This window comes from Rhinatrema bivittatum, chromosome 9, assembly GCF_901001135.1.
Source record: "Rhinatrema bivittatum chromosome 9, aRhiBiv1.1, whole genome shotgun sequence".
NCBI classification, from domain to species: domain Eukaryota; kingdom Metazoa; phylum Chordata; class Amphibia; order Gymnophiona; family Rhinatrematidae; genus Rhinatrema; species Rhinatrema bivittatum.
The window spans coordinates 133,839,892-133,866,263 of NC_042623.1; the positions used below are offsets into that span (position 1 = coordinate 133,839,892).

The following is a 26,372-nucleotide window of genomic DNA, read 5'->3' on the forward strand; positions in this document are numbered from 1 at the left end:
CTCTTCTTTCCCCCCCCCTAAGGGTTTAGGTCTCCAGCCTGTTCTCAGTTTGGAAATCCCTGAACTGGCACCATATGTGTGGCCTGTCGAACAGTCAAGGCTCGATACTTGTCTCACAAGAAAAGGGAGCCAGGACTCTGGCTGGCTTTCTAAACCACTTTAATTATTTAACCAAATAACAGACAGGGTTCATACAGCATTCAAAGATAATGTGTCCTAGGCTGGACTTTGCTTCTGTGGACACCCTGGGACCTGCCTTATTCCCTTGAAGGGAAATTCCCTCAGCCCGTAATCCCTTACTAGGATGTTTCTTAAGAAGGACAGTCCAGACAGCTGCAACCAGTCCTTTAAGGCAAGCAGGAGACTCTGTCTATATACTCTGTCACAGGGACACTCCATGAATCTTGCAACCGGTAGATTTAAAACAAATCATAGGAAGTGTTTTTTTTTTTACACAGTGCATAGTAAAGTTATAGAATCTGTTGACAGGATGTCGTCAAGGCAACTAATGTAGTGGGGTTCAAAAGAGGATTGGGCAGGTTCCTGAAGGAAATGTTCATAAAGAGTTATTAGGCAGGTAGATTTGGGAAATCCAGTACTTATCCCTGGAAGTGAGTTATAATAAAAAGAAATCATCTATTGGGAACTGCTGGGTACTTGTGATCTGGACCTGCCATTTTGGGAGATAGGATGCTGGGCTCAATAGACTTTGGTCTGACTCAGCATGGCATTTCTTATGTTCTTAATGTAATAGATAATGGCATAAAAACACCTTGGTTCAGCCAGTTTCTTGCAAATACATGTTTTCCAGCAAGAAGAAAAGTGAACATCCTTGAGTGGCCTAGTCAAACCCCAGGCCTGAATTCAATAGAAAATCCATGACAGCATGCATAATTGGCTACATAGTGAATTTATGTATTCCATGGTTATTCATTGGAATAAAAATTATTCACAAAAAACCCACAAAACTCTATGGCAAGACTGGAAGGCTACAATCCACAGATGAGAGCTTGAATTATTTTACCAAGAACAATGGACAAATCCTGTACCAGTCTACTGTGCAAAATTGGTAGAATCCTATTTTAAATGACTCATGGCTATTATTGCTGCAAAAGAGGCTTTCACCAAGTTCTGAGTCAAGGGATATGAAGACAGGCAAGCAAGACACATTTTTGGTTTTTATGCTCATTTACTTTTGGAATATTTGTATATGTGTTCTTTCACGATGAAAGAGTAGAGTATGCTGTATAGATCAGTGAAACAAACTCCTACTATAGACAAAATATGAAAAATTTACAAAGGTGTGAAGACCTTTTTTTTTTTGCAAGGCATTGGGTATAGAATGTTGCTCTTTCTATTTGTTGTTTTGATTGAGTCAAAAGTCTTCCAGTTATATTCTCAGGAAATAGCTGTTGATGGAATGTTTAGGATCAATCTTTCTCGTTTGTAGAAACACAAAAACATGACAGGAAAAGACCACATGGCTTATCTAGCCTACCCATTGACACCAACTACTCAGCTTTACATTCCTTGCCACTCTGTCAGAGGACATCTGTGCTTATCCCATGATTTCTTGAATTCAGATATTGTTCTTGTCTCCACAACCTCCACTGAGAGGCTGTTCCTTGCATTCACCAACCTTTCTGTGAAGAAATATTCCTTTTTGTCTGCTAGACCAGTCCTTTACGCTAGGGATTTCCCTCTTCCACAGCTTGATGGAGACAGCTGACATCTGTGCCATGCAAAATGATAGTTTCTATCATAAAAAACAAAATTGCTGAACATATAAATAGGCATAGTTTAATGGGACAAAGCAAACATGGATTTCTCCAAGGGAAGTTTTGCCTCACCAATCTGCTACATTTTTTTGAGGGAATAGATAAATATGTGGATTAAGGTGATCCAGCTGATATAGTATATCTGGATTTCCAGAAAACATTTGACAAAATCCTTCATAAGAGAGGTTTTAGGAAATTAAAAAGTCATAGGATAGGGGCAGTACCCTATTGTGGATTGTGAACTGGTGAAAAGACAGAAAACAGAGAATAGGGCTAAATGGTAAGTTTTCCCAGTGGAGAAAGGTGAATAGTAGAGTGCCCCAGGGATCTGTTCTGGGATCACTGGAAATGGGAACAGTGAGTGAGGTGATCAAATTTGCTCATGACACAAAAATTATTTAAGATTACTAAATCACATGAGGATTGTGAAAAATTGCAAGATGACCTTGCAAAACTGGGGAGACAGGCCATGCAAATGGAAAATTAAATTTTACTATGGACAAGTGCAAAGTGATGCACTTAGGGAAGAGAAACCCAAATTATAGTTACACAATGCAAGATTCCACATTAGGAGTCACCATTCAGGAAAGGGATCTAGGTGTCATTGTTAACATATTAAAATCTTCTGCTTAGTCTGCAGCAGCAGTCAAGAAAGCAAATAGAATACTAGAAATTATTAGGAAAGGAATGGAGAATGAAACAGAGAATATCATAATGCCTCTATCGCTCCATGATACAACCTCATCTTGAGTATTGTGTGCAGTTCTAGTCATCACATCTCAAAACAGACAAAGCAGAATTAGAAAAGGTATAAAGAAGAGCAACTAAAGCAATAAAGGGGATGGAATAATTCCCCTAAGAGGAAAGATTAAAGAGGTTAGGATACTTCAGCCTGGAGAGGAGACAGCTAAGAACATAAGTTGCCATACTGGGGCAGACCAATGGTCCATCAAGCCCAGCATCCTTGTTACCAACAGTCCATCTTAAATCCTATGCTTTGTGCAGTTTTGTTCTGGTGTTGTCTATTTGGTCTTTCCCTTTGGTGCACTCCTTGTTCCTTGTCTTGTGGGCACCTTTTGTACCCTTCAGCCTCCTGTATCCCTGTTTCAAGAACATAAGATTTGCCATACTGGGTTAGGCTAAAGATCCATCAAGCCCAGCATCCTGTTTCCAGCAGTGGCCAATCTAAGTCATAAGTACCTGGCAAGTACCCAAACATTAAATAAATCTCAAGCTACAATTGCTTATTAATTGTTTATGGATTTTTCCTCTAGGAACTTATCCAAACCTTTTTTAAACTCAGTTACATTAACTGCTGTAACCACATCCTCTGGCAATGAATTAGAGCTTGCTTATTTATTTATTTATTTATTTATTTATTTATTTATTTATTCACTCACTCACTTTTATATACCGACATTTGAGTTAACTTCGGTTTACAAGACAGATCAAAAGCTTAGCTATGCGTTGAGTGAAAATTAATTTTCTTCGATTTGTTTTAAATGAGCTACTTGCTTACTTCATGGAGTGAAGAAAGCAAGTCTCTTCTGGTTGGACATGCCCATGGTAACGTTTTTGAGGACGACAACTATCCCAATAGAAAGGGGGCCAGCATTAAAGGACCCCCAGGACAGGAAAGTGAAGACCTTATTAAAGAGGTCATTTGAATTGGCAAGTCTGTTACTACAGGCAGCCATCTGCACGTGTTGTGGCTAGGACAATGATCAGCTGGAAGAGGAGACCGAGCACCCTCAGACTAGGGCCATAGAAATAGTATGGTTGAAATTGGGAGCGGCTTACTATTGCATAAATTATATTACTTAATCAGAATGTCGACCAATCAGGTGGCAACTAACATGATGGCCAGGTGCCTACTAAGGCTGAGAAGTTGGTCAGCAGACTGCTTCCAAGCGAGATTGAATAAACTCTTGTAAGAAGCGCCTACCGCTTAGAGAAGAGCTGCAAAAGTTAGTCAAAGAACTGGGAGACTTGAATTCCAAAAGAGCCATTAGAGGAAGCTTTCCCTGGAGCAAGTTTAAGGAGGTAAGACAATATAGACCAGGGAGAGGGTATAAGCCCCAGAAGCAGAGACCGCCTGTGAAGGCACAGCCATTTTAGAGCAGCAAAAGATGTGGATGTGAAGGAAGCTTCAGGGGGTCCTATGGGATCTAGGAACACTCAGTGGCACTTTAGGGGTCCTTTCCCTCTTTCCACCAGTAGGAACAGGGGTGGTTAAAGCTGTTTTACAAGGAGTGGATACATATCACACAGGACCAATGGGTCTTAGACATTGTTCAAAAGGGTTATGCCCTCAAGTTGGCCATCCAGAGCCAAAAAGCCTTCGTTGTCTCTCCCTGCAAATTCCTGGACAAGAAGGGAACCATTAGAGAAACGATAAACCACTTATTGCAGCTGTGAGCAATAAAATCAGTTCCCCTATTAGAAGCAGATAAGGTAAGATATTCAATCTATTTTGTGGTCCTGAAGAAGGGGACCTTTTGGCTGGTGCTTGAATTTTAAATACATCAACAGATCTTTAAGAATACCACACTTGCGGATGGAAACATTGAAGTCTGTTATGTTGGTAGTGAGGCAAGGAGAATTTCTAACCTTCGTACATCTAGCAGAAGCATATTTACATATTCCCATTAGGGAGCAGCATCAGAAGCTCCTAAGGTTCACAGTGCTGGGAGAGCATTACTAGTCCATGTTCTTACCTTTCAGCCTCAACATGGCACCAAGGACCTTCACCAAAATAATGGTAGTGGGGAATTGCATTTCACCCCTATTTGGATGATTGGCTAATCAGGTATAAGTTGTTATAGGAGGGCTATTGAGCAGCACAAAGGGTGGTGCAGACACTGGAAGTCCTAGCTGGGTGATAAACTGGGCCAAAAGCTACCTTCATCTCACACAGTCCTTAGTCTATCTTGGAGTGAGGTTTGTGGAAAGTTTTAATGACCAAAGGAGAGTATTGCCAATTTATAGGAGCAAGTAAGAAGGTGGAGGAAGTCCTGGGCACCTCAGATGTGGGAGAGCCTATGGGTGCTGGGGGTCAATGGCAGTGATCATAGATCCAGTGCCTTGGACAAGAGTACATATGTGGCACTTGCAGAGGGTGCTTCTCTCAAAGATAGGCATCCCAGGGGAGGGAGGAGGTATAGCCTAGTGGTTAGAGCAGTGGGCTATGACCAGGAGTCCCGCTGTCGCTCCTTGTGATCTTGGGCAAGTCACTTTACCCTCCATTGCCTCAGGTACAAAAACTTAGATTGTAAGCCCTCTGGGAATAGGGAAATACCTACAGTACCTGAATGTAAACCGATGTGATATCTCAGATCGAATGTTGGTATATACAAATAAATAAATAAGATGGATCCCATTGACAAAGGATGTCAGAAGGAGCCTGGCTTGGTGATTGGTACAGAACAACTTAGAAGTAGGGGTCAGCTTGGAACCCCTTGAGTGGATATCAGTAAAAATGAGCCTGACAGGCTAGGGGGGACATATGGAGCTGGGCGAGCAGCCCATGGTCAATGGTCAGCCTGGAAATCTATGTAACTGATAAACCTACTGGAAACCAGTGCGATCAGGCTGGCTTTAATATATCTGAAGCCCTGGGTAAAAGGAAATGCAATCAGAGAATGTTTAGCTAATGCCATGATAGTGGCCTATGTGAATAGACAAGGCACCAAGAGCAGCAGGCAGCAAAAGAAACAGAGTATTTAATGAGATGGGCAGAAGCTCATCTCAAGAGTATCTTAGCAGCGCTCATACCGGAAGTGATAACATGCAGGCAAACCATAGACCCTGGAGAATGGGAACTGGCCAGGGAGGCGTTTGATCAAATCATGAGCAGATAGGGATGTCTCCAATGGGATTTTGATGGTAACCAAGAAAAATACAAAGGTAAAAAACTTATACAGTTGCAGGAGGGAGTTTACTGTCCAAGGGAGTGGATGCACTAGTGCAGTCATGACCATGAGACTGCCTACTGTACATCTTCCTGCCCTGACCCATGGTAGGATAGGTCCTAAGGAGAATTGTGGGCCATCCAGGATTGGACTGGGAGAGCATGTTAAGCAAATCTGCTACGGCTCCAACAAGGGGAAACATCCGGGTTCATTCACGTACAAGGGTTGCTACACCAGGGACAGGTAGTAATGGAAGAGCCTATGCCATTCTTGATTACAGCCTGGCTATTTAAAGGATAAATTGCACAAACAAGGGTACTCGGGGGGGGGGGGGGGGGTGGGGGTAGTGTTATCAAATCTGCTGAAGACCAGGAAGGTATCAGTATCCCTCATCTATATAAAAGTTTGGAGAGGTGGAGGTGAGAGGGATCACTGTTGGAGGAGCTCATTACCTTGAATTTAATTTCCTCGGAGCTTGATAGAGCCTTTTGGGACTTGAGAAAGAGCTGTGGAGCAGGACGTCCGCTAATCTGACGTCAAGGAGGCGGGATTTACTGAGCTTTAAGATTCGACGCCCTGCGGTGCGTCGATGTTGCGTCGCCGAAGCCGCGCATGCCAAAGGGGCGCGCGGCTTTGTTCCAGCGAAACTGCTTTTGAAAGAGCTACAAGTGAATTTCTCGAGATATTCTGAAGGGCTCAAGATTAAAAGTGAGTACTTGCGAGATTGTTGTATCCTTCTCCCAGAAGCCTCCTCTTATGAAGTTATCATTCTATTATATTGAGTAAGGGTTAGTAAGGTGGGCACCATCACGTTATTGACAAATTTTCTAAAAAAAAAAAAAAAATGCCACACTAAACGTAAGGCAAAAGTCAGGGAGATATCCACATCATCCCCTATATTTGAGCCTTCTCAGCCTCGGATCCCAACCTTCTTTGCCCCTATAACAGGATTAGAACTGGTGCAACAGGTCGCTGGAGGGAGGCATTGAGCAACTGCCGTCCTCCCTGACCGAAACTATCTTGAGTCCCGGTGCCCCAAGTACTCCTCCTCCACCTCTTCAAATTACATCGGATTTCCTAAAATTGCAAAATGATTTTCAAGAGAAAGGAGAAGGAAAGTCAGTCACACTGGGGAAAATGGAATCAGGAATACAAGAGACTTCTCTATTACATTTGGTAAAACCAGTTGAAATAACTATGGACACACTGTGGGATGCCATAAAAGCCTTGGAGTTATCAGTATTAAATCTTATGAAGATAACAATGGATTCAAACCATCGATTTTAGGAATATTGAAACCTCCATGTCCAACACGGACGTAAAAGTTCATCAAATAGAGAAGAGACTTGATAATTTGGAAGTTTGGCAACAGAAGTTCACCTGTGCAGAGATAATTTATGATAAAAAATTAGAAGTCTTGGAGAATTCATTTAAATATCTAAATCTTAGCATAATGAATTTTCCAAAACACGATTTGGTATCACCGTAAGATATGTTCAAAGAATATCTTGTAGAAATCTTAAAAATTCCCCAGTCTATTATTCCAACAGTGTCTAAGATTTATTATGTAATGCCTAAGGGGTCACCTATACATGTTAACAGTGAAGAGCAGAACTCTTTAAATCTAACAGGAGTAATTGAATCAACTGTTGATACAGTTATTACAAACAGATCTGTTCTACATGTGTCTTTTTCATTTGCAACAGACAGGGATGTAGTTTTTAAGTCCTACCGGTACATGAGAAATAGATTACTTCCATTTCATGGAGGTAGAATCTGGATATACCCCGACTTATCAAGGCAATCTCAAGATAAAAGGAAAAAGTTTCTAAGTTTAAGATCAGAAGTTGAAACAAAAGGGGGTAAAATGCTGTTAAAATTCCCGTGTAAGTGCGAAATAACCTTTCAACAACAGAAGTTTATTTTCTATGAAGTATCACAATTACGTGTATTCTTAGATTCAAGTCCCCAAGAGAGTGAGACTGTAGAACTAGAGGCAAAATAGGAAAATACTTGTTAATACTCATTATTTCAATTGTTCAATTTCCTCTGATATTGCTCTTAATACGAATAACTTCATGAGATGTTTCCTCATTAAATATTGCTTATGAATATTAGATAACAACAATTAAACTATTAATCTTATTTGATTTCATTCTGTAAGATTATCTATATTCATTATAGATTATGGTTTGTTATTATACTGAAATGCATAAATAAAAAATTTAAAAAAAAGTTTGGAGGATGTTTAAAGCCTGATGCCAAGAGAGAGGTTTGTTGCCCCTCAAAGTTCAGTTGTGCAACGTTCTGGATTTCATGCAAGAGGGATTGGAGATGGGCCTGGCCCTTAACTCAATGAAGGTGTACAGGTGGTGACTTTAACCTGTTATAGGGAAAGGATTGGAGGCTATTCAATAGTCTCACACACAGATGTGGCACATTTATCTCAGAGGAATAAAGCATATGGACCTTCTGCGGAAACCGGTGATTCTGATTTAGGACTTGAACTTAGTTCTTAAAGCAATGACTGCAGCCCCATTCAAACGTAAGGGGCAACACTCAAAGATCTCACCAAGAAAATAGCACTTTAGGTAGTCATCTGTTCGGCAAAACAAATTTCAGAACTACAGGCACTTGTCTGAAGCGAGCTATACTTGGTAATCTCGAAGGACAAGGTAACAATCCAGCCAGTGTCTTCTTTCCGAACAAAAGTTGTAGTGGGCTTCCACCTGAATTGGGCAATTTCCTTACCAGCCTTCTAGGCACTGGAAGGCGAGAGAAGTAGAAAGGGACTGCAGTTACTCAACATCTGGAGAGCATAGTTCAGGTACCTAAAAGTCGCACATCTATTCCAAAAGTCCGACAAGCTATTTGTGCCATTCATGGGCTCCCACAAAGGGTAGGCTACATAAGAACATAAAAAATTGCCATGCTGGGTCAGACCAAGGGTCCATCAAGCCCAGCATCCTGTTTCCAACAGAGGCCAAACCAGGCCACAAGAACCTGGCAATTACCCAAACACCAAGAAGATCCCATGCTACTGATGCAATTAATAGCAGTGGCTATTCCCTAAGTAAACTTGATTAATAGCAGTTAATGGACTTCTCCTCCAAGAACTTATCCAAACCTTTTTTGAACCCAGCTACACTAAATGTACTAACCACATCCTCTGGCAACAAATTCCAGAGCTTAATTGTGCGTTGAGTGAAAAAGAATTTTCTCCGATTAGTCTTAAATGTGCTACTTGCTAACTTCATGGAATGCTCCCTAGTCCTTCTGTTATTCGAAAGTGTAAATAACCGATTCACATCTACTCATTCAAGACCTCTCATGATCTTAAAGACCTCCATCATATCCCCCCTCAGCCATCTCTTCTCCAAGCTGAAAAGCCCTAACCTCTTCAGCCTTTCCTCATAGGGGAGCTGTTCCATCCCCTTTATCATTTTGGTTGCCCTTCTCTGTACTTTCAAAAAGCGTCAGTACCTCACTGTATTAAGGGAGTGAGACCCTCAACTTACATATCAAAGGAGGTGATTAAAGGTCTAAAAGCACGTTTCACATGAGCACAGGCAGTGTCATGGGGAAAATACAAATAGTTATCCCCAACAGATATCTGTAGGGTAGCAACTTGGTCCTTCCTGCGTTCATTTTCCAAACATAGATTAAGCCTACAGTCAAAGGAAGACACAGTATTTGGAGCAAGCATTTTTAAAGCAGATCTCGCTGGGATAGGTACTGCTTTGGTACATTTCCAATGTCTGCAATGGTCTGGGGGAAGATAAGGAAGGTGAAATTAGGCCATACCTGCTAATTTCCTTTCCCTGAGTCCAGCCAGACCAGTCCAAAAAAAGTTGAGAGAGATAGTGGAAGACCGCCCCCCCCCCCCCCCCCCCCCAAAAAAAAGAGCAAACATTATACAGAGCTGGAGTAAGAGTAATAGAAAGACTAGGGGGCACTCCATGAAGTTAGCATGGGGCACCTTTAAAACTAATCGGAGAAAGTTCTTTTTTACTCAATGCACAATTAAACTCTGGAATTTGTTGCCAGAGGATGTGGTTAGTGCAGTTAGTGTAGCTGTGTTTAAAAAAGGATTGGATAAGTTCTTGGAGGAGAAGTCCATTACCTGCTATTAAGTTCACTTAGAGAATAGCCACTGCCATTAGCAATGGTAACATGGAATAGACTTAGTTTTTGGGTACTTGCCAGGTTCTTATGGCCTGGATTGGCCACTGTTGGAAACAGGATGCTGGGCTTGATGGACCCTTGGTCTGACTCAGTATGGCATTTTCTTATGTTCTTATGGAGGAAAAGCAGAATTGTTAGTCTCGATTCTATTTTCCTTTTTTGAGTTGACTGTTTTGAGAGGTTGACAAAAAAGAAAAAAATATTTTTTTTTTCTCTTCTCTTTTATCTCTTACATTGTTGGTGAGATCCAGGTTCTGGCTTGGGCAGGAAGCTACTGGGGAATCCCTAGCTGCACCGGACTATATAGGTCATCTGGGGAAAGTCTATTTACTGGTTTTGAACCAGGATCCAGTTTGGGGTCAGGGTTTTGCTTATAGAGCCACTGGATGGCTGAAAGAGAGAGCCTCCTGCATGGCCCCATCCCTGAGGATCCAGATTGGTCCTCAGGGGACTCAAAAGAACTGCTGAGACACCTCACTTGTGCTCCCAGCATTTAGATAGCACAGTGGCCAAACCAGAGTGTGGGATCCCGGAGGAGACACATTAGTTCTTCCTTTTGTGAGTTGGTAAATATTTATATGGAACTATATTGTGAATTCTTGTCTTAAACTGTGTTTACATTGTCGCTAGAAGGAATCACTGTGAAATGATATGGATTGTTTCACTGGATTAGATGCAAGCCTTATCCTTTATTGTGAAAACCTTTTTATGTTACATGCAGTGCTATAAGAAAGGAACCATATGTATTTAAATTTCTAATAAACCCCCTTGCTACCTTCATCCTGTGTCTGTGTTCTGCAGGGGCCATTGGATTTGACAGTTAAGGAGATGGTCAGGAATAACTCCTGCTCTTTGCCTCCATCTGCTGGTGGGAGAAGCCTTTCCTCATGTCTGGACTGGTCTAGCTGGACTCAAGGAAGGGAAATTAGCAGGTATGGCCCAATTTCACCATCATTTAAAAAAAAAAAAAAAAAAAATCTATCTAAGATGGGGAGAGTATGTCTTACATTTACTCACACAACAATAAGATAAGGTTTTTGGATCAATTTTTCACGGCAATATAATTTTCGGAAAATTTTGACATTAATAATAAGGTAAAGTGACCTCTCCTATGCTGGGTCTGATTGCTATACAGATCCCTTTGGTAGCGGTCCTACAAAAATTTTGAAAAATTTTGATCTTAGAACAATTGTGTTTTTCATATATGGCGTGTAAAAGTTTGAAAAATTGATCCAAAAACCTTATCTTATTGTTGTGTACGCGTACTCACGGTTTTTGGAAGCTGGGCTTATTTTTTGTGTTACATTTACTCACCTCATGCCTAGATTTAGAATGTCTGAACAACATTTAGCCAACAACTCTTAGGAAGATGCATTGGGAAATTTAAATATCAATTAGCGAACAAATTTTGTAGGTAGATGTTATTGTCCAGTAAAAAGGAAGAAGGAAGGGGGTTGAAATTGTCAGCGTTGACTTTTCTCTGCAGAAATATTCTCTATCCTGGAATAGTGGAGGTATTCTCTTTATGGAACTGATGGCAATCTGCAGGAATTTCAAAGTTAACAGTTTGTTTAGTCAGTGAAACTGTACTAAGGCTGCCCTGATAGCCTTCATTTCTAGCCTATTTATGGATCACGAAGGCTTCCTCATCATTGAAAGGAATGGAGCTCCAGCAGAATAAATTCTTTGATTCTTCCATGGCTAAAGGAAAGGCATCTTTGTCTTCTTGCCTTGGCCCCTTATAAGCAGGATTGTGAAAAGGATAGAGAACCACCATCCATAGTGATGCTAGTAGCTCCGGATTGACCAAGAAGACCTTGGTATGTGCACCTAGTAAGACTGCTAGCTGGGCTCCCTCTTTAGCTATTCAAACAAGAATTGATTTACTAGCTCTTTTAAGGAATATCTTATTCATATAAATTTTCAATGAATATGTTAAATAAGGTTCTATGTTTTGAATGTTAAATAAGGTTCTAAGTTATATGTATGTATTATGTTGTTATCTTGTAAACCGGAGTGAAGGCAGAACGCTATACTTCGGTATATAAAAAAAATCCAAATAAATAAATAAATAAACATGGTCTGTTATCTCCATTTTGTCTAACAGCCTAGTCCTTGAGAGGGCTTGCTTATGTAGGAATGGGTACTCCTCTTTTAGTTGTTTCAACTATGCAAGGAGCCCATAAGAACTCAATTTCCCTTGGCATATATATGGGTATTGTGCCTCTCTGAGTTTTTGTGAGATTCTGTCAGTTTCTTCCTATAGGTAGGGATCTGTTTTCAGTTTTTATTTTATTTTTCCCAGGAATTTATCAGTGTTTATTACAACAAGAACAAAATTGGGAGAAATGGATGGAAGAAGGCTTGTCTAATATCTTTGTTCTTGTAATAAAACACTGCAAAATTTAAGATTTTATTTTCATGCTGCAGGCCTCAGCATTAATGGACTATAAATGCAATAAATAGATAAATATAAGGTAGACATTTCAGCTGTCTTGGCCTTCAGAGAGACCTAGACAAGGTGCTAGATTTCAGTTCTATAAAGTTGCAGGTTGTAGCCATTTCCTACTGCAAAGGTCAAGTCAAAGGTTGCTCTTTGACTGCGCATCCAGATGTAGTCTGTTTCTTTCAAGGAGTCAAGTGTATCCATCCTCCATTTCAGTCCTTGTTCCTCAGAGGGACCTTAATTTGGTCCTCAGTGCATTAGTAAGTTCACCCTTTGAGCCTGTGAAACAGGTTTCTCTAAAGGATCTTTCCATGAAGACATTTTTTTCTTGTGGCCATCTGTTCCACCAGCTGTATTTTGGAATTACAGGCCTTATCTTGCTTCCTGGTGTTCACTACTGAAGCAGTTACCTTTCAGCTAGCTCCAACCTTTCTTCCAAAAGTGATGTTGCCCTTTCATTTGAATTTGTTTATCTTACTGCCAGTCTTCCAGAGGAGCCAATGTCATGGTAAAGAGAGCAGGTTCCATCTTTTAGATGTCCGACACATACTTTTCAGATATCTGAAGTTGACGAACCCCTTTTGGAAAAAGGACAGGCTATTTGTACTGTTCAGCGGCTCCCATAAGGGCAAAGCAGCTCAAAGCTACTTTGACCAGATGGATCAAGGACATGATTGCATTGGCATACTTGCTGAAGGGGTGACAGTCACTGAAGGTACTCCATGCTCATTCCACAAGGGGCCAAGCATCATTATGGGCAGAATCCTTTGTAGTGGCTCCAGAGGATATCTGGTCATCCTTTTATTCTTATGTTAAACACTACAGACTGGACGTACAAGCCAAGGCAGATGCTTTATTTGGGGCAGGTGTTCTTAGAAAAGCCCTGTCTTCCTCCCACCTGGACTAATCTAAGCTTGAGTAATTCCCATTTGTCTGGACTGATCTAGCAGGATGATAAGGAAGGAAAAGTTTAATCATACCCATTAATTTCCTTTCCTTGAGTCCTGCTATACCAGTCCAGGTCCAACATAAGAACACAGCAGCTGCACATATGTATTTATCTTTCTCTCTTCTTGCCTATCTTTTGGGAAGCATGGGGATTCTTGTCTTCTCCTTAGGGAGGCTGCTGGACCCACTTTGTGTTGTTTGTCTGCATCCTCCTCACTTTCTCCTCCTGCCTAGGGTATACTGTTAGAGGTACCTGTCTTCTGTTAAGGATAAAGGTAAAATTGGTTTAGGGTTTCATTCCATGATTTGACAGAAGGTTACTAGCAGGGCCCAGTCCTCACCTCCCTTTAACCAGTGATGTCATGGAGAAAAAAGTATGTCTTTCCTGTCCATCAGTTGAGAAGCAGAGTAAAACCCACTTATCTGGACTGATATAGTAGGACGCAAGGAAAGGAAATTAACAAGTATAATTACATTTGCCCTGATCTCTCTGTTCCCTTGTGTCTAACACGTGTGCACAGATTTTTCTGGAGTGCATTAATCTGCACTGGCTTTTTCTTCTTTGTAAACTGATGTGCATTCTTTAGTGCTATAAACTGATTTCTTCATATTGGCCAAGAATAGCTCCCAAGTTATCTCAAATCAGCACACACCTTGCTCAGTGTGTTTTACTTCTCAAAAGATTTAAGTACATTTTGTGCCTAATAGAAACAGGATCATTTCAGTGTAGTTCATTTTTGCAGTCTTGGCTATCTTTAAACAGCTCATCTCTTGGTTTCACTTAAGCTATATCTGCAAATGAAACAATTGATGACAGAGTCAGTAACTAAAATAATAAATATTCCTCATGAAACATTACCGTTAATAGATGTAAACAGACAATGCGAAGATCTCTTTAGGCCACATTATGTTCAGCTAAATATTGCATAATATTGATAAGCCTTTCTAATGTTGCCTTTCACAACTTATAGCATTCTGAAGGTCTTGATCAATAGTGTTTGTTTGGTTTCAATCTAAGTTCAATCTCTACCCATGTATCTGAGGGAGAAAAAATGATTCCTTGAAGTTTCGTGGGATTTTAGTGTATTTGACGTGTGTCTAGTCATTTGAATCTTCCAAAGCCAGGTAGGTTCTAGGACTCAAGTCAATTTGCTGCAAAAGCAGAATGCTTTATTAGCAGACAAGCGTCTTCTCTGTTGTTGAATTTTCTTTTATAAAAAGATGCAAGGAAGTGACAGTTTTGTGCATCTCTCTTAGACAATTATACATTTTTGTATGTTATTAAAGAACAAAATATGTATTAGATCTAACAAACTCACTGCCTATTGATTGCTGTGCAGTTAAGTTAGGAAGTCTACTTTTAATCAAGTTAGAGAAGTGAATGTTGCTGTATTGCACAAATTACATTTTCTAGGTCTCGAGGAGTTATTTGGAAAAATAACAGTATGATGATGAAACAACTTCATCAGTTTGTCTCATAAGAAACAGCAGATCACTGCTGCGAGAAAATGTTACAGATTGAAATAATCTAATGGCGAAACAATGCTGCAGAAATGCAAAATACTGTTCAATAATTTTGAACTGTATATCAGATACGAGCCACAAAGAACAGGTAGATGAAAAATCAGGCAGTTATCAGATAAAGGAATACTTTACTGGATATAAGAATGTAAAAAATACAACTGGACAGGAATTGGCTGACTTCCTTTTCCTGCATTTGTCTGAGAAAAATGTGGACATTGATAATTGCCATAGACCATGTTATGATAAAGGAGCAAATATGGCTGGATAGAGGAATGGTATTCAATTAGGTAGTAATGTCTCTGTATCAAATGATTAAATGACATCCACCCATGAGCCTTAAATAAGTCACTTATATACCTGTCTATCCTTGTTTGATTGTAATCTGCTTTGAGACCATTTTGGTAAAAGGTGGCATATCAAATATTTGGAAATAACGAACTACAAATTGGTAAATATACAGGGCTGGAACAGTCATAAGCGTTGGGTCACCTAGGTGTTTAAACTTTGGTGTCTGCCACTACCCAGTCTCACTTTGGCCAGCCTGGGCCCAAGTAGAATTGCCACACTACATAGAGGAGAAGCCATGATCCCTATCAACCCCGTTACTGGGCCAAAAAGGAGTCTTTACTGCCACAGCCCAGGGCAGACACCTGCCACCAACCACATGGAGTAATCACCACCATAGCCTGGGTCAATCCCCTGCTGTCAGGCCTCATTATGAAGGAACACTGGAGGGAGGAGAGAGAAAAGAACAGCTTAAAAAAGGAAAAAGAAACAGATGAAACAAGTATCAAAAGGAAGTAAATTATAAGGGAAAAATAAGAAAGTAATGTATTTGAACTTTGGGGAGGAAGGGAAAGAGAGTAAGATCTGCAACAGAGTGGACATGCCAGAAGGAGTGGAGAGAATGAGATGGGATTTAAGAAAGCTGGAAGAGTGGTCGAAGATATGGCAGCTGAGATTCAATGCCAAGAAGTGCAGAGTCATGCATATGGGGAGTGGAAATCCAAATGAACCGTATTCGATGGGGGAAGAAAGGCTGATGTGCATGGAGCAGAAGAGAGACTTTGGGGTGATAGTGTCTAATGAGAGGAATATCGAGTAAGAAAAGGGAAGTAATTATCCCCTTGTTCAGGTCCTTGGTGAGGCCTCACCTGGAGTACTGTGTTCAGTTCTGGAGACCATATCTCCAAAGAGACAGAGACAAGATGGAGGCGGTCCAGAGAAGGGCGACCAAAAAGGTGGAAGGTCTTCATCGAATGACTTATGAGGAGAGATTGAAGAATCTAAATATGTACACCCTGGAGGAAAGCATAAACGTTGGCAAGTTAAATGTAAGACATTGATAAGACAGGCTAAGAGAGAATTTGAAAAGAAGTTGGCTGTAGAGGCAAAAACTCACAGTAAAACCTTTTTAAATATATCCGAAGCAGAAAGCCTGTGAGGGAGTCAGTTGGACCATTAGATGATCGAGGGGTTAAAGGGGCACTTAGAGAAGATAAGGCCATCGCGGAAAGATTAAATGATTTCTTTGCTTCGGTGTTTACTGAAGAGGATGTTGGGGAGGTACCTGTAATGGAGAAGGTTTTCATGGATAATGATTCAGATGGACTGAATCAAATCACGGTGAACCTAGAAGATGTGGTAGGCCTGATTGACAAACTGAAGAGTAGTAAATCACCAGGACCGGATGGTATACACCCCAGAGTTCTGAAGGAACTAAAAAATGAAATTTCAGACCTATTAGTAAAAATTTGTAACTTATCATTAAAATCATCCATTGTACCTGAAGACTGGAGGATAGCAAATGTAACCCCAATATTTAAAAAGGGTTCCAGGGGCGATCCGGGAAACTACAGACCAGTTAGCCTGACTTCAGTGCCAGGAAAAATAGTGGAAAGTGTTCTAAACATTAAAATCACAGAACATATAGAAAGACATGGTTTAATGGAACAAAGTCAGCATGGCTTTACCCAGGGCACGTCTTGCCTCACAAATATGCTTCACTTTTTTGAAGGAGTTAATAAACATGTGGATAAAGGTGAACCGGTAGATATTGTATACTTGGATTTTCAGAAGGCATTTGACAAAGTTCCTCATGAGAGGCTTCTAGGAAAAGTAAAAAGTCATGGGATAGGTGGCGATGTCCTTTCGTGGATTGCAAACTGGCTAAAAGACAGGAAACAGAGAGTAGGATTAAATGGGCAATTTTCTCAGTGGAAGGGACTGGACAGTGGAGTGCCTCAGGGATCTGTATTGGGACCCTTACTTTTCAATATATTTATAAATGATCTGGAAAGAAATACGACGAGTGAGATAATCAAATTTGCAGATGACACAAAATTGTTCAGAGTAGTTAAATCACAAGCAGATTGTCATAAATTGCAGGAAGACCTTGTGAGACTGGAAAATTGGGCGTCCAAATGACAGATGAAATTTAATATGGATACGTGCAAGGTGATGCATATAGGGAAAAATAACCCATGCTATAATTACACAATGTTGGGTTCCATGTTAGGTGCTACAACCCAAGAAAGAGATCTAGGTGTCATAGTGGATAACACATTGAAATCGTCGGTTCAGTGTGCTGCGGCAGTCAAAAAAGCAAACAGAATGTTGGGAATTATTAGAAAGGGAATGGTGAATAAAACGGAAAATGTCATAATGCCTCTATCGCTCCATGGTGAGACCGCATCTTGAATACTGTGTACAATTCTGGTCGCCGCATCTCAAAAAAGATATAATTGCGATGGAGAAGGTATAGAGAAGGGCTACCAAAATGATAAGGGGAATGGAACAACTCCCTTATGAGGAAAGACTAAAGAGGTTAGGACTTTTCAGCTTGGAGAAGAGTCGACTGAGGGGGGATATGATAGAGATGTTTAAAATCATGAGAGGTCTAGAACGGGTAGATGTGAATCTGTTATTTACTCTTTCGGATAGTAGAAAGACTAGGGGGCACTCCATGAAGTTAGCATGGGGCACATTTAAAACTAATCGGAGAAAGTTCTTTTTTACTCAACGCACAATTAAACTCTGGAATTTGTTGCCAGAGGATGTGGTTAGTGCAGTTAGTATAGCTGTGTTTAAAGAAGGATTGGATAAGTTCTTGGAGGAGAAGTCCATTACCTGCTATTAAGTTCACTTAGAGAATAGCCACTGCCATTAGCAATGGTAACATGGAATAGACTTAGTTTTTGGGTACTTGCCAGGTTCTTATGGCCTGGATTGGCCACTGTTGGAAACAGGATGCTGGGCTTGATGGACCCTTGGTCTGACCCAGTATGGCATTTTCTTATGTTCTTATGAAAGGTGGAGCAGAGGTGATATGATACAGACTTTCAGATACTTGAAAGGTTTTAATGATCCAAAGACAACGACAAACCTTTTCCTTCAGAAAAAAATCAGCAGAACCAGGGGTCACGATTTGAAGCTCCAGGGAGGAAGACTCAGAACCAATGTCAGGAAGTATTTCTTCACGGAGAGGGTGGTGGATGCCTGGAATGCCCTTCCGGAGGAAGTGGTGAAGACCAGAACTGTGAAGGACTTCAAAGGGGCGTGGGATAAACACTGTGGATCCATAAAGACTAGAGGACGTGAATGAAGAGTGGGTGGCTCGCGGGAATGACGACTACTACCTGGAGATAATACCCTTATTTAATAAACATACACACGGTTAATGTGACTCTAACATTGCTCTAAGCTTCAACTGCAAGAGGAAATGTGGAAAAAAGGATTTGCATTCACAAAAAGCGGGGAGTAGCTTGCTTGTTACGGCAGTTACTACCCCAAACCAAATAGGCCTGATACTTCACTTTCAATGTATATCCAGCATAGCGCTCTCCTTCAATGGCAGGGGAGAAAGTTTGATACTTCCCTTTCAATGCATATCCAGCATAACTCTCTGCTTCAACGACAGGGGGAATGAAGAAAAGTGGATCTATATACAGACAACAACCAACAAGGACTGAATTACATAGTCTGGGTAAACAAATAAGCATGGGCGTAGCTTGCTTATTGCGGCGGTTATTACCCCTAACTAATTAAACTAGATATTTCACTTAGATGCAGCTCCAACACTGCTCTCTACATTAATGGAAGGGAACTAGAACCAAAAGGTTACTAAGAGCCAAGAGTAACAGATAAGTATGAGAGAAAAAAAGTGCGAAGCTTGCTGGGCAGACTGGATGGGCCGTTTGGTCTTCTTCTGCCGTCATTTCTATGTTTCTATGTAAGATTTAATCTCAGAGGAGATTTACTTCCAGACCTTGACCAGTGAAAGACTTTATCTCTGATATGATGTCCTTGGAGGAGAATTAAAATAAAAGTGGAAGAAATACGATAAAATTCCTTACAAATGATGATAGCTCCATTAATTATATTCTGCTGTGATAGTTAACACAGCTTAAGTAGTTAAGATTTTAAATTACAAGTGTGAAAGAAATATCAGTGGCCTGGTACATGTAAATGATCCTGATTCAACTATGCAAAACATGTTGACTATTTAAGCTTTAGTTTTTGGTAATATCATATTAAGAGAGATCCTTAGTAAAGGATCATATATATATATAATATATAATCAAGTGATTCCATAATTTTTGTAAAAAGTACCTAGCTATTGAACTTTCTTGTGAGATTTTATTGTTCAGGTTTATAATAATTTTTAATTCACAGTGTGTTGTGTATGTGAGCATTGTTTTGAATATTTTGCCAATAAATAATTGATAGTACAACACTATCTCTCTGTATAGCAATTTTAGAGATTTTCCATCAGCAAATTTGAAAATTGTTTGGGGTATTTTCTCTATTTTTATTACTTATATACATATATTGCATTACCCCATTGGTCTATATTGTTATTTGGGTGCCCCACTTTGACATCATTGACCATGAACCTTTACTCTGGCACCTCAAAGAAATTGACTTCAGTAATCTAATGCTGACTTGATTTCATTATTATTTGACCTATTGATCTTTTCAAGTAGAATGGAGCCATCATTTTTTAATCCCCAGACCATTGTCCTGCCAGGTTCCTCACATGTCTGTTTTGTCTCCTTTCCTTTTCTATATATTTCTTTTGCCTCTAGCAACCTTGATCTAAGATTGTGGCTTCAGGTAATCATTCTTCTCTGACAATATCCAGATTACCACATTCTTTAAAATTAAATTCTCATTTTCATAGATTTTAATAACTGTCTTGATCTTGTAGCTACTTGGCTTCACAAACATAAATTAAAAGTCACTGCTACCACATTAGAGGTGATTTGGATTACTCATCGTGATACTGACCAGCTCAATTCTCCAACTATGCTTTGTACCTCCATTTCTTTGAAAAATGTGGTTATCTCTCTTGGAGTCTAATTAGATTGAAAATTATCTGATTGCTTACATTTCTTGTATTATCAAAAAATCTTTCCATTTTTTGCAATACTTTCATCATTTATGCCAGTTTCTCGATTCTTATGATCTGAAATTGCTAATCCATGCGCTTATCATTTCTCAAATCTACTGTTACAGTTCTCTCCTAGGTCTTCCCTTTGCACAGCTTAAAAGATTACAACTCTGCAGGGCAAAGATGCTTATTTGTCTTAAAGAAATCGGATCACTTAACTCCCATTCTGCAGGTTATATTAGTTATCTATTATTTGCTGGATCAAATTCAAAATTCTCTGTCTTTCACACCAGATGCCCTGTATATCTCTCAAAGCTTTTGATGCTCTGTGCACCTTCTCATACGCTACACTCCTCCCAACATGGTCTACTTCACCTTCTGTCTCCTTTAGTTATTTGATTGAAAGTCACTAGAGACAGTTCATTCACATAAATATTCCAGTTGTCTGGAACACCCTTCCATATGATACATGCAGAACCTAATTTAATGAAATTTCTTAAAAGCAGTGAAAACTTATGACAGTTCGAGGCAGGGCTCATTTATTGGGCTACTATATATGTTGCAATTGTGCCACTATTGTTTGTTATAATTTTCTTATTGTATTTCTTTATCATATATATTGTATCTGCTTTCATATACAGTATCTTGATTTTTATGTACATTATTGTGAATTTATTTTTATTTAGATAAATTCACTTACAGGTGGGATTTTAAGTTTAATACATAATAGGAAAAACAGCATGGTTAAAAATAACAGCTAATTTTCAATTAGTTAAATCAATTGATGTATTCTCTAGATAGTATTAGTGATTTGTTTAGACTGACCATAAGCCCAGCAGGGGGACTTGATTAACTCACCATCTCTATTGAATCTTGCATCTGGCTATACTAGAAACAGCTGGTACAGATTTTTTTTTTTTTTTTTAAAGGCTCAGAGAATGAATAGTATGTGTGTGGAAGACACACAGTGGGATGTATTGGTGGGTTGGGGGAACAATAGAATGCACTGATGGGTTAAGGGGCACATGATGGATTATTAGTGGGATGGGGTGCATTGAATTGGCTTAATGTTTTCAGGGTACAGTGTGGATTGTGTTGATGAGTTTGGCAGGTCAGTGGTGTACATTACTGTGGGGTATCAGTGGAGTATATTACTGTGTTTGCGGCATCAGTGAGATGAATTACTAAGTTTATGGAATCAGTAAGTTGTATTGCTATGTTTGGGAGGTCAGTGAGGTGTGGTATCAAGTTTGGGGAGGCCAATGCATTGTGTTAGATGGTCAGTGGAGTGTATTAATGGGTTAAGGGTTTTCATTGAGGTATGTGACTGGGTTGCAAGTGAGGTGTGTTAGTAGGCTTCGGACATTAGTAGGGTGTGTCATTGGGTCCCAGCATTAATCAGGTGTGTCAGTAGATTTGAGGGCTCTGGTGGGCTGTGTGAAGATGTTTTGGGGTGAGGGTTTAGTGGGTAGTTTGGCTGAGTGGAAGATATGTTAGGGGTCAGGGGAACAGGTGATTGGATGGGCTGAGTGAAGAGTCCATTAGGGAATCGAGGACTAATTAATTAATTAATTAACATAGTTTTATATTCTCCCACCTCCATGTAAGTTCGGGGGATTACAAAATATTCATAAAATACAATCAATATACATAAAATAACTTAAATTATATTACAGAAAACACTAAAAACACACAATGATTTAATTAAAAGCTAAGTTAAAAAGAAAAGCTTTTAGCTGTTTTCAAAATGCTTTTACATCAGGCTTCTTGAAATCACGGGACTGATGAAAAATGTTAGGAGAAGTAGAATTGTAATAAATGTCCACTAGCACAACCTCAGGTCTGCTGATGGAATACATGGTGCAGGACCTGTTCTTCATCCAGCCTAGTGGGAGAATATAAGACCCATTATCGTAAGTCTTAACAGTGTAGCAACAAAGAGGGTAATCGTCCTCATGAGAGTAGTTAAGACTGTGACCAGCATGAATGTGCTGATATCATTCAGCAGGGTCCAAAGAGTGGGAGTCCTCAATGACGCTCCCAGTCGATGGAAAGCTAACATGGCTATGGTATATTAGGGAACTATTCATAGCAGTGAGATTTGTTGGCACTGCAATGAAAGCAGATGCAGTCATAAAGATATAGATTGAGGTTGGTTCTTTTTGCAGAGCTTGAGTGAGACAAACATATCCATTACTGTCTGGAATCACACTCATGGAGGAGATGGAAGCCCAGAAGAAGAGGCGGAAAAGCATCCACATAATTTCTTCCAACCATGATTTCAATAAAGAGAAATACATGTTGCCACTGTGAGATCCTGATTGACCCCTCCCAGTAGATTTTCAAATTTGATTGCTCTGAAGTTGCAAGCAAAAAGTTTATGGCCAACTCACCATCAGACTCTGATAGGCCAGTTCCGGTGGAGCTCAAGCTGGCCTCATCTGTAGCTGCCTTAATCAGATCAAATTTATTTTTATAATGACTGGTGTGAACCCAGTGATAAAGTCCTTATAGTTTTAAAGCTGAATGACTCATCAAAAGTAAATGATAGGGACCCTTCCACTGAGGCTGTAAACAGTCTTTTCACTGGAATACTTTGAGATAAATAGACATCTGGTTGAATGGCTAGTCCTGCAGGACCTGCTGTTCAGCGATGATTCTTTTTCAACTGCTGATGTAGCTGAGAAGCAAAATGTAAGATCACTTTATCCTGAAACTGTAGACATAAACCATCCCATTATGATTTCATAGGAAGTAAGTCCATGTTTCTAGTTTGACATGTTTCTTATACTTGTCAGGGCAAGTGGGAGAGGATTCGGCCATTTCAGAAAAGTATCATATGTGAGTTTGCCAAGCTTAATTCAAGATCCTATTTAGTCACTCTATACATTCTGAGACTTGGGGTGTTTGTGCACAGTGGAAATGCAGTCAAATCCCCATTAATACCAAACCTGAGAATAATCTCCTACTTTTTCTACTGTCATTATGCATGAATTGTTAAAACCCATTGGAACTGTAATAATCTTACTGGCATGGATATATAGGCCATTTGCAGTCTCACAAAAGGGCCTGAAAGGCTTTCAAATGTTAAATGGCAACAGTGATTACAACTTTAAGTAACATATTGTACAACACCACCAGTGTAGAAAATTTCATACATAACCACATAACCTTCATATATAATTCCCTCTGGCTTGAGTGTAAATCGAGCCAGTTATAGCAAGAGGGACAGGGTACAACAAAAAGTGCATTGATGCCTAACCAAAGGACATCAAGAGTGTGTGCAGTCTTGTCTTCACACTGGGGTAGATTTAAAAGGTTGCGCACAGGCGTACATGTACAGGCACGCATGTTATAAAATCTGGGGTCTGCGCGCGCAAGGGGGGTGCAGAATTGTGCACCTTGCATGTGCTGAATTGTGCTGCCTTCCACCATTCCCTCCCAGACCGTTTCGAAATCGGAGCGGTTTCGGAGGGAACTTTCCTTTCCCCCTAGCCTGACCTTCCCACCCTCCTCTAACCTCCCCTAAACTTTGTCTTACCTTTTGCGCCTACCAGCACCCTGCTGGCACGCAATCCTCCGACACAGCAGCAATAGCTGCTGTGTCGGAGGCCTCTGGCCCCGGCCCCGGACCGCCCCTTTAGTAAAGCCCTGGGACTTACACACGTCCCGGGGCTTTACGTGTGTCGCCGTACCATTTTAAAATAGGCCTGACGCGTGTAGGGCTTTTAAAATCAGGCACACTATGTATTGGTCAACAGCATCTTTCTGTAAGGCAAACAAATCAGTTTAGGGAAACTTGGCCTGTACCTATAAAGGGAGAAGATAGTTTGTAAACAGGACAGATGTTTGTGCAGGTGAATATGGCTTGTGGTCTCAAAGGTGGCACTAAGGTAGGTAACAAGAGCAACCTGTGAAGAATAGAAAAGAATATGCAACAAATATTAATAAAAGAAAAGTTCCTAATGAGTCCAAACAGGTAAAAAATATGCGGTTCTGCTGGAGGACATCAAAATTGTGTATAGCTCAAAAGGCATAACAAGAATCTATGTAAATCATGACAGCTTGGCCTCGTGACAAAAAATAGGGATGTGCGAGAGAAAAGAACTCTGCTGCTTAAGTAGAGAGACCAGGAGGAAAGCAGGCCGCCTCAATTATCTCAGTGGATGAACAAAAAGAGTAGGCCACTAGAATGGATTGTAAAGACAGGAATCAGGCACGAGTAACTGAGGTCAAAGTATTGCAAAGAAATGTGAGTGAAATTTAATAATTTGGACAGCTGCTGCACAATCATGCTGCATACTATCCTCCAGCGTGAGTAATGAGATGAGGGCCTTTTTGAGGGTAGTAAAGGCAGGTTCTGCTTCAAGGAACCAGAAGGAAAGCGGAATTTTGTGTTTTGAAAATACTAACACTTTTTGCAGCTATCTGTACCAGAAACTGCACTATGTGTGGCAGAGACTTGAAAAGAAAAAAGCAAGAAGTTGTCAGTATAAACCTTAAGGCAACCTGTTCCAGGTATAATTATGTGCTTAATAAAAGGAATGGCTTTGAGATTTTGATCAAACCTCTATCTATGCCAGTCTCTTGGACTGGTACAATGGGAGAACAAACACACAGTAAAGAGATCTATAATTCCAGGTCTAATACCTTCCAGGGCCCGGACTACAGATATTTTGATTGGGGCAAAAACAAGGAGGTCCACATCAATGTTGTGCCTAGCCCAGACCTGTCAAAAGATCAAGTTCAGGGGGACAGGGACAGTAGAGGAATGGCTAGAGGGACCAATTCTGTGAAAGTCTGTATTGCTCAGGGTGCGTCTAGCAGCAGAGGGGCTCCCAAATCAGGATTAGACTCAGGAAGGTGAAGACAGACCACATCTGCTGTACAGTACAGTCGAACTTACAAAGAAAGTCATGGCCTAGTAGTTTTACGAGAAAAGGAGAAGAGAAGGAAATAATAAAAGATCTCAAGACAGTCTAATATCATTGGGACTGGTTTAGCAAGAAGAATGGTCTTAGTTATGCTCACAACCTGAAAACTCAGAAAACGGAAGGGAAGGATTGGATGTCACTGCACTGATAAAAATAGAAACATTATAGGAGTTGGGGACTCCCTGAACAAAAATGGCTAGTGCTTTAAGAGTAGAAGAAAACATAGCTGCAAGATACAGCTCTCAATCTAGGATGAACACAGAAAATCACTCACATATGGGGGTTTTCTAGTATAATTACTATAACAGTAGCAGATCAAATCGATACTCATTAATTCACTGGGCTTAACAAAGACTTGATAACATCCAGTTACTTAGGAGTTAAGAAGGATTAACAGAAATAACAGTAGATGTTATTACTATATGTACTGCACAAAGATAGGAGACAAATCCAGCTCATTAACAAGAATTAAAAGGGCTGAATTTATCTGGAATGAGCTTAAAAAAAAATCTTGGTAGCAAATTTTTACTGTTGCTAAACTGTCTGGATGTATCACTTCCTATCTGTTTTAAACAGTGTGTCATCAAAAACATTAAACTTCTTGACAGTTTAAAATAAATCCTCAATATAAATCAGAAAAAGAGCCATTACTAATTCAGACTACCAGCTAATATATAATGCATCTATTTAAACAAATCTCAACACTGATTTACTGAAACAAAAAACCCCACAAATTCCAGATTGCAAAGTACCGGATATGATGTCACACATTTCACACAGGAGAAAAACCTTCTTTTAAACAAGAAAACAGTCAAAATGAATTTTAAAAAATTAACTCAGATTTACTGGGAAAGAAAGTTGTCATCGTGTTTCTTATTGAATATTGAAAATAAGACTGAATAGCTAGTTGGGAAAAATGCCAGAATATAGCAGAGAGCTAAGCTCTTAATCTTTGCTTTATATTAACAATGCTAAATCAACTACAATCCGAGAGGTAACTATTTAACCCATTACATAGTTAAAAACTCCTATATTGCAACAATCTAAATTACTAACATGAAGTAGAATCCATTATGAAGCTATCATGTCTAGATTTCAAAATCAACTTTGTGCACAAATGTCAAATACCCCTCAGATGGCTGCACGTATCAGAATTTTCAGACTGCTTAAACTTCTTAGCAAGATAAAAGCTATTATTTCAGAGAAATAAATCAGAAGTATTCATAAATATACCTTAAAATCAGCAAGAACTGC

The 26,372-nt window shown here is 39.9% G+C and overlaps 1 protein-coding gene across 3 annotated transcripts in view; it reads left to right on the plus strand.

Moving 5' to 3' along the window:
- Window positions 1-26,372, plus strand: part of MSL2 (MSL complex subunit 2) — a 61,206-nt gene that overhangs the window by 18,533 nt on the left and 16,301 nt on the right. The window contains exon 1 of one of the 3 annotated variants that reach the window (XM_029615564.1): window positions 10,613-10,806. The exons of the other annotated variants lie outside the window; for them this stretch is intronic. The gene's annotated coding sequence lies outside the window, so the exon portion shown is untranslated. Of the gene's footprint in view, window positions 1-10,612; window positions 10,807-26,372 lie in introns of those variants that run through there. 3 annotated transcript variants of the gene reach the window in all.